Source organism: Rhipicephalus microplus, chromosome 4 (genome assembly GCF_043290135.1).
Source record: "Rhipicephalus microplus isolate Deutch F79 chromosome 4, USDA_Rmic, whole genome shotgun sequence".
Taxonomy (NCBI): domain Eukaryota; kingdom Metazoa; phylum Arthropoda; class Arachnida; order Ixodida; family Ixodidae; genus Rhipicephalus; species Rhipicephalus microplus.
This window is the reverse complement of record NC_134703.1, coordinates 21,357,081-21,375,430: the sequence shown is the minus strand read 5'-3', so window position 1 is coordinate 21,375,430 and position 18,350 is coordinate 21,357,081. Positions and strand designations below refer to the sequence as shown.

Genomic DNA, 18,350 nt, shown 5'->3' with positions numbered 1-18,350 from the left:
TTATCGACGGACATTGAGGAGTCTGAAGGTGCTTTAGTTCTAAAGACTATATGTATTGAAAGAAACAAAAGAAACACACACACGCACACACACGCACACACACGCACACACACGCACACACACGCACACACGCATGCACATACACACACACACACACACACACACACACACACACACACACACACACGCGCGCGCGCGCGCGCGCGCCCGTCGACAAAGGAAGAGAGAGAGACTGGCCAGACTGACCAGCTATTCCCCCGTCCACTTCATGGTGTATATGTGTGCATTCAAACGTGGCAGCGTCAATCAGTGCTTCCAGTAGCCATAATCGTGAAGTTCATGATACCATAACCATGATCCATTATTGTAAACATTTCTTGGGATCCTATAGGCATGCGCATGGAGGACAGGGAAGGGGGAGGGGGCACCGCCCTATAGTCATCTAGGGGGGGGGGGGGGCTACGCAAGCCTAAGCTTGGGATGCAACATCTGGGGCTTTCAACATCCATTATCATCGTCTAACGTCTACGTGGCCAAAACTTGGCAATTTAAACAAAGACTGCAGTGGTCCGACAGAGTAAACGCATTGAACAGACGTTCCATCCATCTTTTGGTGGTAAGAAGGAAGGGTGCATAAGAATGAAGCCAATATCACAAGAACAATCAACACAGGGCTGTCCTGCGGGCTGAGGAAGCCACCAGAACTCAAGAACTCCTGGCTGTCATAGCCAGGAAGGTAGACCCATCCCACAAATTTGTAGGACATTTTATTTAGGTTATCCGTATGTATGTACAGGAAATATGCACGCTGAAAACTAACATACGTGCATTGCTGAGCCCTATATGTTCGCCTTTAAATTCATGAGTACTTCGTTCATGTCTCAGAAACGCAGATCACACTAGAGTATGCAACTTCAAATTACCCAGGAACCAGCACAGCTCTTGACGCTTGCAGAGTGTCTATATTTCTTTTCTACTGAATTGCCTTTTTGTACGTAAGTTGGTACCACCTGTTTCTGTCACTTCAGACTGCATCTTTTCATTCATAAATATATCATGACAAGTGATGTATAGTTCTAGTGCTCCTGCCTAAGCGTCTTTGGAAAATACAGACATTACCTTCAGAACGAGGTGCGAATAAATAAATTAGGAGTCAGTCCTCGCCTTTTAAGTCACTGGTTAGTTTCGATGGTTCTATCCACTTCAGGGGATTAATGGGGAAATGAGGATTAAAAGGAGGTATAATTGAGGTGAGGAAAACACGAAGCATTAAGTTGTTGCTTTTAGCAATGACTCCAAGTGAGTTATCGATCTGAAGGCAGCGCACCGAATTACAGGCTGCTAACGCTTATTTTGCAGTTGTGGGACCATACTTGCCGCATCCTAGCGGCACTGTCTCTGACCACAATCGCTTCTCTTTAGTAGTAATTTTCTTTACTGAAGTACGGCTCTCCAGCTACCCACCATTCTGTAGCTTAAGTCGAGTAGAGCTAGATTGAGAAAATCGGTCGGAAAAGAGTCCACTCCACTCAAACTACATTGGTTTTTTTATTGCATAATTTGCTTTAACGTGCATTCAGTTTTGTTTGATGCGTGGTGTCTTAACTTAGCACCACTATCCTTGATTATCTTGAGAATGTCTAGTGGCGCGATTCCTTAAGAGCGATCCCGCCAAGTTTTGGCGCTACATAAAGACTAATGAACAAAAAAAACTCCAACTGCATTTTGCTCGGCGATCAAACTATTCGCAATGAGGCAAAAATGGCAACAGAATTCAACCGGCACTTTCACTCTGTTTTTTCTAACCCATGCGTGTTCGATAATGCCAGTGGAAACTGCACAGAAATCGACCCCGACTTCATAACGTCCGACGGTATCTTTCATATGCTTCTAAACATTAAAACAAAATATTCTTGTGGTCCAGATAACATACTTAATGTATTCTTACGTCGTTACGCTGAATCACTTCCCGCTTTCTTGCTATAATATTTCGCTTATCCTTATCACAAGGCATTGTACCCGCAGATTGGCGCATCGCTCGAGTAATACCAATTTTCAAAAAAGGAAATAATCTCCTCACAACCAATTACAGGCCGATATCCCTTACAAGCCCGTGTTGTAAACTGCTATAGAGCACATCATTTCAAATTGCATGGTAAATTTTTTAGACGCGCGAAATGTTCTATCGTCATTCCAGCACGGCTTCCGTAAAGGCCTTTCTACAACTACTCAGTTAATTTCTAGTGCCCATTCATTCTCCTCAGTCCTAGATAAATAAGGCCGAACCGATGTAATCTTCCTTGACTTCAGCAAGGCATTCGATTCAATACCGCACTCCAAACCAATTCACAAGCTTAATCTGGTAGGTTTTCCCTCTACAATTGTTAAATGGGTTGAATCATATTTAAGTTCAGGTACACAGTTTGTTGACATAAACGGTGTTTATTCTAACCCTCTCCCTGTTAACTCAGGTGTGCCCCAGGGAAGTGTCCTTGGGCCTTTGCTTTTTCTTATTTATATTAATGATATTACAACATGTGCTAAACAAGGTGTCTCACGGCTCCAAAAAAGCCCTGCCGCGGTGGTCTAGTGGCTAAGGTACTCGGCTGCTGACCCGCAGGGTGCGGGTTCGAATCCCGGCTGCGGCGGCTGCATTTCCGATGGAGGCGGAAATGTTGTAGGCCCGTGTGCTCAGATTTGGGTGCACGTTAAAGAACCCCAGGTGGTCTAAATTTCCGGAGCCCTCCACTACGGCGTCTCTCATAATCATATGGTGGTTTTGGGACGTTAAACCCCACATATCAATCAATCAATCAAACAAGGTGTAGAAATCCGCTTATTTGCCGATGATTGTATTTTATTCCGTTCAATCAACTCTTGAAATGATCAGATAATGCTGCACCAATCTGTCGAAGCCATATCTGCGTGGTGTGACCACTGGGGAATGAACGTAAACCCTGATAAAACTATGTTCATGCGCATCACTAACAAGAAACAGCCGTTTATTTACCCGTACAGTATAAAAAAGACCCCAATTTTACTAACAGAAAGTTACAAATATCTTGGCGTAACAATCACTAACAAACTAACCTGGTCTTTTCACATTGAAAAGATTTGTTCATCTGCACGTAGGAAATTAGGCATGCTAAGGCATAGACTCAGTAGTTCTCCCTCAGTACTAAACTTCTAGCTTACAATACAATAATCAGGTCTGGTTTGGAATATGCATGTGAGGTGTGGGACCCGCGTACTAAAACAGATATTAACAATCTAGAGAAAATCCAAATGTTAGCCATCCGCTTTATTTTCAACCGATTTCGCCGATGTGATCCCCCAACTGAACTAATGCATGATAATAAAATTTAAACTCTAGAATGTCGCAGGAAAACTGCAAGACTAAAACTTCTTTTCTATCTATCCAGCAAAAAAAGTGTACTTGAGCTATCAAATATTCTTTCTCCGTTATCTTCGCGTCCAACTAGACGATATCATTCACAAAACTTCACTCCTATCTTTGCTCGAACTATTTCAAATACTCTTTCTTTCCTCGTACATTAACAGAATGGAATGAACTACCACATCACATTTTTGAATCTGGAAACGTGTTAAGGTGTATTGAAATTTTTTTTGAACTAACTTAGATCCTGTACCATAATGTGTTGTATATTTACCTGTTAGTTTGTGCCTCCCGTGTTGTTGCTTTTTTTGGTCATTTTCTCATACTGTACCACCCCCACACCTGCCTGGGCTATTCTTAGCCTGAAGTATTTTCTAAATAAATAAATAAGTGTGATGGGGGAGGTGCCCGTACTTATACTACAAATGTCAACAAACCGGCTGCCTATAGGCTGGTTAACCTCCCTGCCGTTCTTTTCCTTCCTTCCTTCCTTCCTTCCTTCCTTCCTTCCTTCCTTCCTTCCTTCCTTCCTTCCTTCCTTCCTTCCTTCCTTCCTTCCTTCCTTCCTTCCTTCCTGCCTTTAACAAACTTAAATTTTACCACCTGAAATTGTTCTTGTATTTATGCAGAAAAAATGTTTATGTGATATTATAGTACAGTATTTTATTTCTGCACTTGTGAGCTACATTTACGCTCAACTTCAGTCACTGTTTCAATATTTTCCTTGAAAAGAAAATATTCATATTAGGTCACAGTTAGTAATGGCAGTAGTATAAAATTTAGACAACCTTCATAGATGCAGAGATTTGTTCACAGTTTGCCCGAATTCCACTGATCGCAGCCGCTGCCTACGCAAAGTGGAAATCACCTAAGTTTTGGGGACCACCCTAGTACCTGTCCCACAATCTAGCACTAATAACCAAGAGGCTCGCCATGTATCAGCAAAAACTAGCTTCACAGGCAGAATTTCTGACGTACTAGTATCCCACCTAACCTTGTTGGCAACGCTTATTTCAGAGTGGGTATACAGTTAGAAATCTCAGGCCAAGTCAACAAAAGACTACATTGCAACAGGATGGAAATGTGGGCTAGTGTGTTTTTCGTAATTGTTCAGCGAACTGGAAGTGCGGCAGGAACACACACCCAGGAACACACACACGAAGCAAAGAGGAGGCACACAGCACGAGCGCTCGAGTGCGTGTTCCTCCCGCGCTCCCAGTTCCCTGAACAATCGCAAAAGATTATTTTCAATATACACTATTCCACATCGCTGGTGGCACTCGGTAGTTATATGCTCACTGTACCTGCATTTGTCGGTTTTCGCTCTTACGAACTTCACTACCGTACCTATGTATACGTTTTGCGGATACGGACCCTTGTCAGTTCAGGTTCAAAAGGGCCCCGCCATGGTGGTCTAGTGGCTAAGGCACTCGGCTGCTGACCTGCAGGTCGCGGGATCGAATCCCGGCTGTGGCGGCTGCATTTCCGATGGAGGCGGAAATGTTGTAGGCCCGTGTGCTCAGATTTGGGTGCACGTTAAAGAACCCCAGGTGGTCCAAATTCCCGGAGCCCTCCACTAAGGCGTCTCACATAATCATATGGTGGTTTCGGTACGTCAAACCCCACATATCAATTAATCAAGTTCAAAGGGAAACGGATTGGCGCATGCCGCACCCCTTGTAAGTCTGTGCCCTCTGGTCCAGTCGTCGGATCCACCAAACCATACATCTTCTTTCTTTGACAGCGTTTAGATTACGAACAAACTAGGGGCGTTCCAACCGCAGTTCATGGCAATCAGCTTCGCTTCATTTGAAGGAACGTGCAGTCGCTCACGGGAAGCAGCGTGCATTGTCTCGCGATCGTCTCGTACTTCGACAAGCGTTCTCTTTCCGCGCAACCTTCCTATTTCTAGCGGGCTTGATCGCAACGATGACGAAAACAGCATTGGCCCTTTCTGGGTGCGTATGCGATCACCGCATTAAGTCACGCACACCCACTCTTTCAGCCTGTCTTCGCATGGGAGACGTCACTGCCATCCTATAGAGGCTGGTAAGCCATTCGGACGCATCGTAGCGCGTTGCGAGTGATGTAGCATCCCGCCTCCTTAATGAGTGCTCTTCACGGTTCACGCTTCAGTTTCGATCGAAAGGTGCGCATGGCTGAGCGGTGCTAGTCTCGGGGGCAACACATAAGACGGCCACGCCATGCACGTCGCCTGAATACGCGGGCGTGTCACCGAAATTCCTACGAAACATTACGTCACGCGTGAGTCTGCCTGCTCTTTTAGATTGGCCAATTTCTTGTTTCGTAAGCACGGATACACGTGGAGTGATCTTGCGATCCTGTTTGCTTATACTACTACTCGACCCCGTGCTAACCTCGCAGCGTCTGTAGGGCATGTACGGGCTGGTAAACATAGCTGATTTGCATACGCTCTAGGATATGAAGCAACCAGACTGACTGCTGGATAATTTGCATCATTGGATTGACAAGCACTCACCAGGTTTCCTCGGTGAGCTCCTTAACATTTTCTTCAATTTTTGAACTGCCTGCCACTATGTCACCTGTGTGTTACGACGACGTTTATGTTTCAAGTTTGACACAAACAAACTTAACATTGGTGCAGTGAAAGCCTACAATACGTACTTGGAGACTGTTATTAACCATTACCTTGTCATTGAGGCTTGAAAAAAAAAACGGTGTTTGACTTGTTTTACCTACTTAAAGAAAAAAAAGCGTTCTTTTAAGCATACGAATGAAACCATGGATGACCACTGAGTTACTGTGCTAGTGAAAACATTACTTTAGCACTTGTGTTGGCTGCTTGTTGAAGGCTAATTCACGGCTAGCTCACGACTAGGCTATGGTTATTTCCCTTGGTAGCAGCAATAGCGAAGATATTTGGGTATTTTATTGGGTTCATATAACGTTAGAGGTATGCAGTAATCAAGCTGTCACTATAACTACTGGCTTACGCAAACTAAAATTCGGAACTCCTGGTTTCGCACTACGAAAGTAAGCTCTTTTGGCTTGGCCACTCTTTCACGTTGTAATGGTCTCGTCAGTCTCAGCAACCGCTGTTTACCTATGACGTATCAGCAGGGCGTTTTGCCTACTAACATTCTGGCACAAGACAGGCCATCAAAGGTGTCGATAAAGCTTTTGTCTGCCCTGTATAGGATATTTCCCGAATTTGTTTGTCGCGTTACTTTATTAGCTCAATGTTTGTGGCAGCCGTGCTGAACCTCCAGTAGCTTTCGCATGCATAAGGTATTTCTCATGGTAGCGATTAGCGAAGGTAAGCCGTCAAATCGCTAAGGACAGCTGACGCACTCATTTCCTTTTCTGCGTGAGCACCGATGACATATTGACAGCCTAACACGACCCGAAAACATCGTTTGGCAAGCGGAGCGATAAGGACGTTTACACCATGCCAACTTGTCAATAAAAGGCACCGGGAGAGCATTTAGCGTAGAAGGTGCACAAACGCCTAAAATAGAGGCAATTTACTTCGTAGGCCGTGTTTTTGTCGGAGGGAAAAAGAGCATACCTGACTCAGCGCCCGTCAAACTGCGCAATCTTCGGAAATTGCTTTGCCTTCTACGGATACCTTGAGTTCGGTATACATGCTAAGGCTGGTGCGGAAAATACCATGTTATGCAAGGTACAGGCTGTATAGTGTCCTAACCCCCTCTTGGAAGCCGACTAGATTGCGGAAGCAAACAGAAAGAGAATAGGCAGGGAGGTTAACCATAATGGCTTCCGGTGGACTCGATAGCTCAAAAAGCAGCCTACATGATAAACTTTTGGAGTTATTGATCGATGCTTTAACAAAAGTACGAATTGGGCACCACGCGGTAGCACAGATTTTAGATGTGGAATGTTCGTTGTCAGAAACTCCTCAAGAGCTAGGCTATCTGGTTTGTCAGAAAGCCTAGCAAGATTATTCAATGTTTTCAGTCACCGCAATATACACATTTCTCGCGGTAGGTATAGTAAAAACTGAAAACATGTTCTTTTTCTTTTTACTTTTTTTACCGTGACTGCCCACATTACACCTGCCATATATATATATATATATATATATATATATATATATATATATATATATATATATATAAGGGAAACAAGTTTATACTTAAGGGGTCGTTTTTCGTGTTTTACACAATATTAATGAGATCTAACAGACAATAATGCCAAGGAAGGTATAGGGGAAGTTATTAGGCCAATTGTAATGTAAATGAGAAGAAAGAAAAGTGGGTGAAAAGATCACTTGCCGTGGGCAGGATCCATATATATATATTGAAGTAGATCCTCCGTGAGTGGTCACAACGTGGTTTATTTCGACGTTTCGGCCTAGAGTCTGGCCTTCATCAGGATGTGTGTGCGCGTGTGCGCCCTGCGAATCCTGATAAAAGCCAGACTCTAGGCCGAAACGTCGAAATAAAGCACGTTGTGACCGCTCACGGAGGATCTACTTGAGTATATGCAACGCTACGGCCACTCAACCACCATGCCAGCCTATATATATATATATATATATAGGCTGGCATATATATATATATATATATATATATATATATATATTGTTGCGAATGTATTTACTACTTTAGAGTAGAAAAGTACTCCAGCAGTCAAGATGGCAGCCGTTGTGTATTTTCGAACAGCCCACCAACGTCGTCGTCTTCTTCTTCGCACCGCCCGCATAGCTGCATAGCCGCGAACCCGCAACATCGACCTCCGGCGGCGAAAAGCGCCGACCCGGCGCTTGTTAGCAGGTGTTGGACGAGATGTACGGCTTGAGGCGAGCGACGTGGACGATGTCGGAAGATGTGGAAGGTATCGAAGGGTTTAGAGGTGCTATTTCATAGGTAACATCAGTTACCTGCCGTAGCACACGATAAGGTCCGGAATACTTGGGTAGAAGCTTTTCAGCCAGACCAACATGCCGCGACGGAGTCCACAGAAGAACGAGGTCACCTGGACTAAAGTGGACGTCCCGATGGTGGCTGTCATAGCTACGTTTCTGACGGAGCTGCGAGTCCGAAAGGCGCTGATGGGCAATCTGACGGGCTTTCTTGCGGTGCTAATAGCGCGGCGAGCATATGCTGTGGACAGGTTGGCAGGGTTGGGTACAAGCGTGTCGAACGGCAATGTCGGGTCTCTTCCATACAAAAGGTAAAAGGGAGAATATCCAGCAGTGTCGTGGCGTGAGCTATTGTAAGCGAAAGTGACAAAGGGTAGCGCAATGTCCCAGTCACGATGATCCGTCGACACGTACATGGCGAGCATGTCAGTGAGCGTGCGATTCAGACGTTCTGTGAGGCCGTTCGTTTGAGGATGGTAGGCCGTCGTAAGCTTGTGCTTGGTTGCACAAGAACGAAGTAGATCGTCGATTACCTTAGATAAAAAGTAGCGACCGCGATCGGTGACCAGTTGACGAGGAGCGCCATGATGTAAGATGACGTCTTGAATCAAAAAGTCGGCGACATCTGTAGCGCAGCTGCTTGGAAGAGGTCTCGTAATTGCGAAACGGGTCGAGTAATCTATGGCGACGGCGACCCACCTGTTACCGTCGGTAGAAAGAGGGAAAGGGCCCAGCAGGTCGAGGCCGACACGATAGAAAGGCTCGGCAGGTACGTCGATCGGTTGAAGGAGCCCGGCGGGGTGTACCGCTGGCCTTTTGCGGCGTTGGCACGACTCACAAGACCTAACATAACGTTGTACAGAACGGTAGAGGCCGGGCCAGAAAAAGCGTCGGCGGACACGGTCGTACGTTCTGGCAACACCAAGGTGGCCAGCCGTTGGTACATCATGTAGTTGCTGAAGTACGGTCGAGTGCAAATGAGTGGGTATTACGAGTAGTAGTTCGTTTCCCACATGGTGCATGTTGCGGCGGTATAAAATGCCGTCTATGACAACGAACATGCGAAGCGAACTGTCTGTACAGCCTGTGTTCAGGCGGTCGATTAGCTCTCGTAGGGACGCGTCACGCCGTTGCTCACATCCCATGTTGCCGAAAGCAGAGAGCGAGGAAATACAGATGGACGCGTCGTCGGTTACTAGATCTGGAGCGTCAACGGGGTACCGAGAGAGGCAGTCGGCGTCTTGGTGTAAACGGCCAGACTTGTAAACCACTGTGTATGTGAATTCCTGGAGGCGCAGAGCCCAACGAGCAAGGCGCCCCGTTGGGTCTTTGAGGGCTGAAAGCCAGCATAGAGCGTGATGGTCAGTGGTAACTGTGAAAGGCCGGCCATATAAATAGGGGCGGAATTTACCAACTGCCCATACAAGGGCCAGGCACTCGCGTTCCGTAATAGAGTAATTGCGTTCGGCAGGAGAAAGGAGCCGGCTGGCATACGCAAGAACTCGATCGTGACCGGATTGACGCTGGGCTAAAACCGCGCCAATACCGTAGCCACTAGCATCAGTGCGGACCTCGGTTGGAGCAGACGGGTCGAAGTGGGCGAGAATCGGTGGCGTGGTCAGAAGTGTTATGAGCTGGGAAAAGGCCGTGCCTTGATCAGGACCCCACTCAAATGGTACATCTTTCTTCAAAAGATCAGTGAGGGGGCGTGCGACCTCTGCGAAGTTTCTGACAAATCGTCGGAAATATGAGCATAGGCCCACAAAACTTCGAACGTCCTTGACACAAGTCGGTACAGGAAAATCCAGGACAGCTCGGACTTTGTCGGGATCGGGGCGGATGCCGGAGGAGTCAACGAGATGCCCTAGAATAGTAACTTGGCGATGCCCAAAATGGCATTTCGAAGAATTAAGTTGGAGCCCAGCCTCTCGAAATACTGAAAGAATTGAGGAAAGGCGCTCGAGGTGAGACTTAAAGGTTGGGGCAAACACAATCACGTCGTCCAGATAACACAGGCAGATAGACCATTTAAAGCTGCGCAAAAGCGTGTCCATCATCCGCTCGAACGTCGCCGGCGCATTGCACAAGCCAAACGGCATTACCTTGAATTGGTAGAGACCGTCAGGCGTTACAAAGGCGGTCTTCTCCCGGTCGAGGTCGTCCACGGCGATCTGCCAGTAACCGGAGCGTAAGTCTATCGAAGAAAAATAGGTTGCGCCATGAAGGCAGTCCAGGGCATCATCAATACGAGGAAGCGGGTAGACATCCCTTTTGGTGACCTTGTTTAAATGCCGATAGTCCACGCAGAAACGCCAGGTATTGTCCTTCTTTTTAACTAAGACTACAGGGGACGCCCACGGACTCGATGAGGGCTCTATGATGCCTTTTGTGAGCATCTTATTCACCTCCTGTTGGATAACTTGGCGCTCTGATGGTGACACTCGATAGGGACGCCTGTGAATTGGAGCTGCATCACCGGTATCAATGCGATGTTTGACTTGCGATGTTTGACCTATGGGCCTACCGTCAAAGTCAAATATGTCCGAATAGCTCGTGAGAAGATCAGTGAGGTCTTTGACCTGAGACGGCAACAGGTCTGAGGCAATCATCTTAGTTACATTGTTGAGCCGTGTAGATTTGGCTGCGTCGGTGCTATGCGGGTTCGGGGAGGCGACTGTGGCCAGTTCACGTGACACTGATGAGATCTGGCACTCGTGTGACGGCGAAAGAGTGGCGAGAACAATGCCTTGTGGTAGGATTTGAGGGCTGAGTCCGAAGTTCAGAAGAGGAAGGCACGTCTTGTTCGCTGTGACAGTTAATATGGTGTACGGGGAGGAAACGTTGCGGGCCAGTAAAACACCGGGAGAGGGAAAGACCACGTAATCCCCATCCGGAACACTGGGATATGGTTCAACTGTGACACAAGTTAGGGCTTGGGGTGGGAGGCGAACAAACTCAGCGCACGAAAGCTTGTTCTGTACCATCTTCGACTCTTCGGTGGCCGCAGGCAAGTCAAGTTGCACGACGCCGGCTGAGCAGTCAATTACAGCGGAGTGGTCGGACAAAAAATCGAGTCCAAGGATGACGTCATGTGGACAGTGAGCGAGAACATGGAATAGAACGGACGTCTGGCGGTCGGCGAATCTCACACGCGCGGTGCACATTCCGAGCACAGCCGGGGTCGCTCCACTAGCGACACGTACAAATAGGGACTCTGGCGGCGTAAGGACCTTGTTTAATCGTGCACGGAGGTCAGAGCTCAGAATTGAAATATGTGCGCCGGTGTCAATAAGGGCAGTAACAGGAAGGCCATCCACTTCTACATCAAGCAGGTTCTTGTCCGTAGTCAAGGTCAGCAGAGGGTTTTCAGGTCGGGAGTCCAATGCAGCGTCACCTCCGGGAGCTGCATTGCTCAGTTTTCCGAAGAAGGGCGTCCACTAGGGTGGGGCGACGAATAGCGGCGGTGCTGAGGTGACCTGGAGCGACGGTCATGCGGGGACGGCGAACGGCTGGACCGGCGGACTGGTGTCGCAGGAGTGCCATTGTACGGTCCATCGTCACGAGCGCCATACTGCAGGGGCCGGTGGTTGTCGTCACGTCGATAGCCAGGAAACGACCGAGGTGGATACGTGCGGAAACGACAGTAGCGGGAGATGTGTCCTACACCATGACAATGAAAACATATAGGCTTGTCGTCCTGTGTCCTCCACTGAGCAGGATCACGATAGCGGCGGAATCTTTCTGGTGCAGGAGAAGGCGCTATGGTACTGACCCGAGGTTCCGTCAACGAACATACAGGCTGCAGCCCAACGTTTGCCAGCTCCTCTCTCACGACCTGTTGGATCAACGAGATCGTTGGTCGATCATCAGATGGGCGGGTCAGAAAAGACGGAGACGCGGCCTCGATTTCTCTACGAACGATGCGAACTACACTCTCGTTGTTATGTGGTTGACTGCATGGCGGCTGAAGGTCCTCGCAAGATGACGTAGCGGCCGTGTTCGGAAGTCGCAAGAAATTCTTGGCGACCCGGCGACTCTTCAGCTCTTCGAATCGGCGGCACTCTTTGATGATGTCATCAATGGTGGAACAGTCTTTGGAAACCAGTATGTTGAAAGCATCATCTGCAATGCCTTTAAGTAAATGGCTTACTTTGTCTTCCTCGGACATGTTGGGGTCGGCACGATGGCAAAGGGCGAGAACGTCAAGGATGTAGGTGACATATGATTCGGTCGTAGTTTGTGCCCGACCAGAGAGTTCTTTAGAAGCGGCCCGCTGGCGTCCGACGGCCTTACCAAACAGGTCACGAAGCTTCTGTTTGCAAGTATCCCAGCTGGTTATGTCCGCTTCATGAGCCTCGAACCACGCGCCAGCTGTTCCGCAGAGATAGAAGCCAACGTTGGCGAGCATCATCGTAGGGTCCCACCGGTACACTGCTGCAAACCGCTCGAACTTCGGAATCCAGTCGTCAACGTCAACATGGTCGGTGCCGCAGAAGTTGCCAGGGTCGCGCGGTTGCGTCAATACGACCGGCTGTACAGGCTGCGCCGGAGTCGCGGCTGAAACAGGAGCGGCAGAATTGGTTTCTGTTGCCATGGTCGGGCAGTCGAGAACACGTCCGCTTCGAAGTTCCGTCTTGCGTCGTACCCAGCACCACCACCAAAAATGTTGCGAATGTATTTACTACTTTAGAGTAGAAAAGTACTCCAGCAGTCAAGATGGCAGCCGTTGTGTATTTTCGAACAGCCCACCAACGTCGTCGTCTTCTTCTTCGCACCGCCCGCATAGCTGCATAGCCGCGAACCCGCAACAATATATATATATATATATATATATATATATATATATATATATATATATAAGCTATTGTTACATACCAAGGTACACGGCGTAACTGGTAATTATGCTACGCATAACTACGCTCATACCGATCCACCTCGTCACACTTGGCTCAAAGCAAGCAATCCAGGCTGCTACTCACTGTCTTCTACTCACTGCCTGCTTTTCGTTAAACTGATGCTCACAATGCGTTTGATGTACCCACTTCCTTCTTTCGTTCAAGATGTAAGCTCACAAGAGCACGATTTGTCGTATTTTTTTTTTACTTTTACTTGACTACACTCTTGTTCGCGAGTGATGCTATATCATACATTGCTAAATTTGGATTGATGTCTTCTTCTATGACCAAGTAATTACGACTATGCCAGTCTGGACTGCAACCAGAAGGGCCTTCACTTGAAGTCGAAAACCCTGACTAATATGCGTCAACATTGTACACGCCTGGCTCAGTGCAATATATTTCTGGTAAAAGTTTTCTTTTCGTAAACACAGCAATTATATACGTTCTCTCGTGCGAGAAGTACTCAGAAAGTGTGTCTCATTTATGTGGCTGTTAATTTATGCCGGTCGTACAGACTTATTCAGACAGCCGTCGCAACTGTCTTCAAGAGCGAAGCTTGATTCTATATACTTGTTTCAGTCGTTAAAGCGCACGACAAACATTGTTGATGCATTGTCGTGTGAGGAACCGCAGGGACGCGTCACGGATCAGCATACGTGCATAGAAGGTGCGGGCTGCAAGCGTACATTGTTTTTAGTTTGTTTTTTTTTCAAAGGACAAAGCCCCGCCAGACTGTGTACTCATAGAGGCTGGTTCTTTTTGTAAGCGCCACACAATTGGCAGAAATCATCGAAGCATCTGACAAGCGAGCGATTGGTATACAGCCTCGGGTTTTCCGGAGGCCTTTTTCGGCTGGCGACGTCTCATCCGTCAAACAACGTGGACCACTTATACATTTACGAGCTTTCATAAAAGCGCACCTGGTCGAACTTGGAGTCGGCTTTGTTTGCACAACCTTGAAAAAGGGAAGAAGGCTGTCCTTGTTGCCTGCTTGGCGAAAACAACGAGAAGCAGGGGAAAACACGTCTACTTTCCACAGAGAATGCTCGAGAAGAAATGCACATAACGTTATTTGCATGGTTCGTGTCAGGCGTTGCTGCCATATTGCCGTATGATTTTGTTTGAGACAGCGGGAATGCCTGGTCAGTCTCTCTTTCTCTCTCTCTCTCTTCCTCTGTCGACGTGTGTGTGCGCGCGCACGCGCGCGCGCGCGCGTGTGTGTGTGTGTGTGTGTGTGTGTGTGTGTGTGTGTGTGTGTGTGTGTGTGTGCGTGTGTGTGTGTGTCAGTAGCGAGCATGGTCACAAATATAGACTTTATTTCGCGAAGTCACATACGGCGTTAAGGTGGCGGAGGAGACCGCCAGTCGCTCAAGGGTGACGATGCTAATTGAACGTTTAAAAAGAAAGCATCAAATTGGCGCCCTGCGAATTCTCTGCGTCATTACGGCGAGAAACAAAAGGAATACGTGGATTCAGCAGTCTCAACACACGTCTGTTTGATTGTCGGCCGTGCCCGGTGCGTAATCTGGACGGAGAGAGAAGGCGACGAGTTATTCCGCATCCTGTTGAGGTCTGGAGAGATGATGACAGAACACAAGACCTGCATTTTTGCTTGTCGCCGGCTGCCACAAACTGCCACCCCGAGAAAAACAATAAAAATAAGAACCTGCACGTCCTTCAGGCAAGAAATCTCGCTATTCCTGCCATGGACGGCCATGTAGTGGCCCATGTCATGCATTGCGTGGATCCTCTCACACTCCGCGTTTGCTACTTTCGTTGCGCATTAACTTATGCTCGCGAAATGCGCCCAGAAGTGAGCATCCTGTAGCAATGGCATGTCGTAGCGTCGAACATGACCTGCTCGAAGGCTGTATTTTCCTTAACGGTGTTCTCATAGGCAAAATAAGCACAGGCCTTTCGTCGACACGACTCAGACATTTCATTAAAGGTCCATGGTCGCATACAAACAGGCGCAACAGCAGACATCGAGTGAGTAATATCTCTATCAGCCATTGTGTACCCGGTAGCACAGAGGTCGCAAGTCGACCTTAGTGCTCCATCTACTCAAACAACAAGCAGTTATTTTTCAAATCCCGCCACCATATACGCTCGTGCAGTCATGCCTATCATAACAGAAATTTGCTATCATCAAAAAAGGCAGTGTGGCAATGCGGCATCCTTTATATTCAACGTTGATGGTTGTGTAAGAGGCATATGACACACTTTGTTTCGCCGATGTGCATTCAATGAAGCTTGGCAAAGTTGAAGACTGGGCAATTTAGGAAGGAATGACTCACGGATCGAAACTCAGAAATTTAGAGCAGCGTAATGCCTGTACTTTCGTTTCTAGCGTCTACAGCTCGTGTCGCGTAATTTTGATTTAAAGACTCACATAAGAGAGACAGATGGACGGACGGACGGACAGACAGACAGAAAGAGAGACAAGGAACTTTACTGAGGTCCATAAGGACTATCATTACCGTTAGCAGGAATATTTTCAGGGACATGATGCAGTTATCACGAGCAAGTGCTAATAATGTATTCGTTATACTAAATAAAGTTGTCCAAACGTTTTAACCTGTGATTCATGTATTGTACTAGATAAAGACATGGTTCGTGTATAATTTCGCATGTAGTGATGCACAGAGGCAGGGGACAGGGAAGAAATGGCACAAGCATAAATGTTAATCAGAAAAGAATCTAGTTGGCTGATAGAGGGTTACTATATCGTATAAGTAAATGAGAGGGACAGAGTGGAAACCCTTGCTTTGACAGATATAAGTGCTGTTGAAGGCGACTCACAAGCTAGTAGTTTTTAAAAAGCACAATTATACTCTTGCTGCGTCCCTGAAGGAGCAAAGTTTTAAAAAGAAGCAAGTCACTCGTGTTTAATTGTCGCTCCGCACGAAAAGAAATGAGCAGCAGCTTCTCGGGAAGAGAAAATCTAAATTTTACAGAAAATTTGTTCGTTTTGTCAGGGATTCGTGTGAACAAAAAAAAGCAATGTATACCCAGTTACCTACACACATCATTGTTCGTAAAATTAATAAACGGTGAAAAAATACTAACAGAAAGAGATTTAGGTTAACTACAGACTTTTTCTATAGTTAATTTACATGTTTAGTTAACTTGTTCCAATAATATCTGCTGAAAATGAACATAGATGATCGTGCTAACAACTTATGTGGGAGATACGAGAAATGCTGCACTGTACGATCGAAAACAAACACGACGTAGTGTTTCAGTGGATATCAGCTCACTTTGGTATATCCGGCAACAGCTTCACTGGTGAATCTGCCAGAAGAGCACAAGTAGAAATGAACCTTGTTTATATACATTTATCAAGGATTGACGTGACTCGATGCTTGAGTAAGCTGCTGCAGAGCATAACACTGCAGAAGTGGAAAGCGTGACAGTTTACACATCATCGATTGTATTCTCTCGACTCATCTCGGTGACTGCGGCTTCTACCTGGTCCTTCCCTGAAGGAAGGTGCAATGTTATAACATCTGCGTCTCGAAGTATAGCATTCACCAACACCTACTCATTTAAAATTGAGGTGACCGACAGCGCCTGGAGCAGCGACTGTGCTGTCGATGAAACTATTGAGCGCCTTTTGTGTTATTGTCCAACTTACTTAAACGAGAGGCTTCACCTCTATACATGCTCTGCATCACATGGACGGAAGTGCTTTTAGTGTCGCGAAGCTATTGGGACCACGGAATTGCCCGTGACATTCCAAAAGGCAACCAAGCGTTCTTGCGTTTCCTCAAGGGTATCAGACCGGTATGCGCCGTTTGACATATCAAACGTGGAACTGATACGTCACCTGCAGAAGTGACTTTTTTCTCCTGCTTTGTAAACGTACTCCTCCCTTCCCCAGTGCAGGGTTGTCTACCAGGCTCAACTCTGCTTAACATCTCTGCCTTTCCTCTATTCTTAGTATCTCGCTTAATCAGATCAATATTTGCATATGAATGAAGAGTTTCAACATACGCTTCACTGATCTCGCAGCAAGAATGTGCAGTTGTTCAACTTCCTATCATTGGTTTTTATTGGCTTTTTTGTACTTAAAACACAACAGCTGATGTACTGAAGCGCGAAAAAGAGAACGCGAATGAGATGCGTCACCCCTTTCGGTAAATAAATACTCAAAATGTGCACTTACAGAGTATACAATTTTTCAAGATGATATATTCCCCGGCTCCTTTTATTTTGCAATATGTACCATAAAGTAGGTTATTACGAGATTAACTAGCAAAATTCTATTATTTATTCAAATAGGCATTTTGATTTGTAGCACTGGTGCTGTTGTTCTCCGAGTAATCCTTTTCACGGACTTAAAATGCTTGTAGCTCTTCATCCTAAACCGGCCCTTGTGCCCTTACAAGGCAAATATAATCATCGCTTGCGTCGCATGATATGCCGTAATTATTGAAGATTCTGCGTAATCTAAAAGTAAAAAAAACGTCATCTATATACCTAAGATGATATATGCCAGTCTTGGGTTAGTTATTTCTCCTTATGTATACTACCGTTTCTTATCATTGCGTTCATGAACCAAACGGAAGTTCATGCGTGGTCATTTGAGATCGGTGCACTCATGTTTTTTTTTTTACTCATGTCGGCGTAGTTATCACAGCTTCATGAAAAAAGTTTGAGGCTGGCACAATGCGAACAAGTCCCGCGGATCTAAGGTGACGGTCTCGGTGGGTGGACTCGCATGGATAATTCTGACGCCGCCGCACCACTTCCCCATAACTGCTCACAGAGATAGACCTGTGAATGCAAACGTAACGCTACTTCTATCATTTGTGATTTATTTTTTTTCATCCTGCTTCGAAACTCTCACATCTGCGTTACATAAATCAATCCTATTAACTATATAATTATTTAATTGATCATTATTTAATAATTGATTGATTGAAGTTGCTTCCAAATCGCTCGGTCACATTTTCGCAAATGTTTAAAATCGCATCACACATAAATAGTAGCATCAAATTCCCAAAATAAACCAGACTTTTTTTTCCCAGATAGTGTTGAAATGAACGGAGCCCTGCCGCGGTGGTCTAGTGGTAAGCTACTCGGCTGCTGACACGTAGGTCGCGGGGTCGAATCCCTGCTGTGGCGACTGCATTTTCGATGTAGGCGAAGATGCTGTATGCCCGTGTTCTCGGATTTCGGTGCA

The 18,350-nt window shown here is 46.5% G+C and overlaps 1 protein-coding gene across 3 annotated transcripts in view; it reads left to right on the top strand.

The window, feature by feature from the left end:
- Nucleotides 1–18,350, top strand: part of LOC119171692 (acetylcholinesterase-like) — a 96,728-nt gene that overhangs the window by 39,137 nt on the left and 39,241 nt on the right. The window contains exon 1 of one of the 3 annotated variants that reach the window (XM_075892269.1): nt 17,790–17,871. The exons of the other annotated variants lie outside the window; for them this stretch is intronic. The gene's annotated coding sequence lies outside the window, so the exon portion shown is untranslated. Of the gene's footprint in view, nt 1–17,789; nt 17,872–18,350 lie in introns of those variants that run through there. 3 annotated transcript variants of the gene reach the window in all.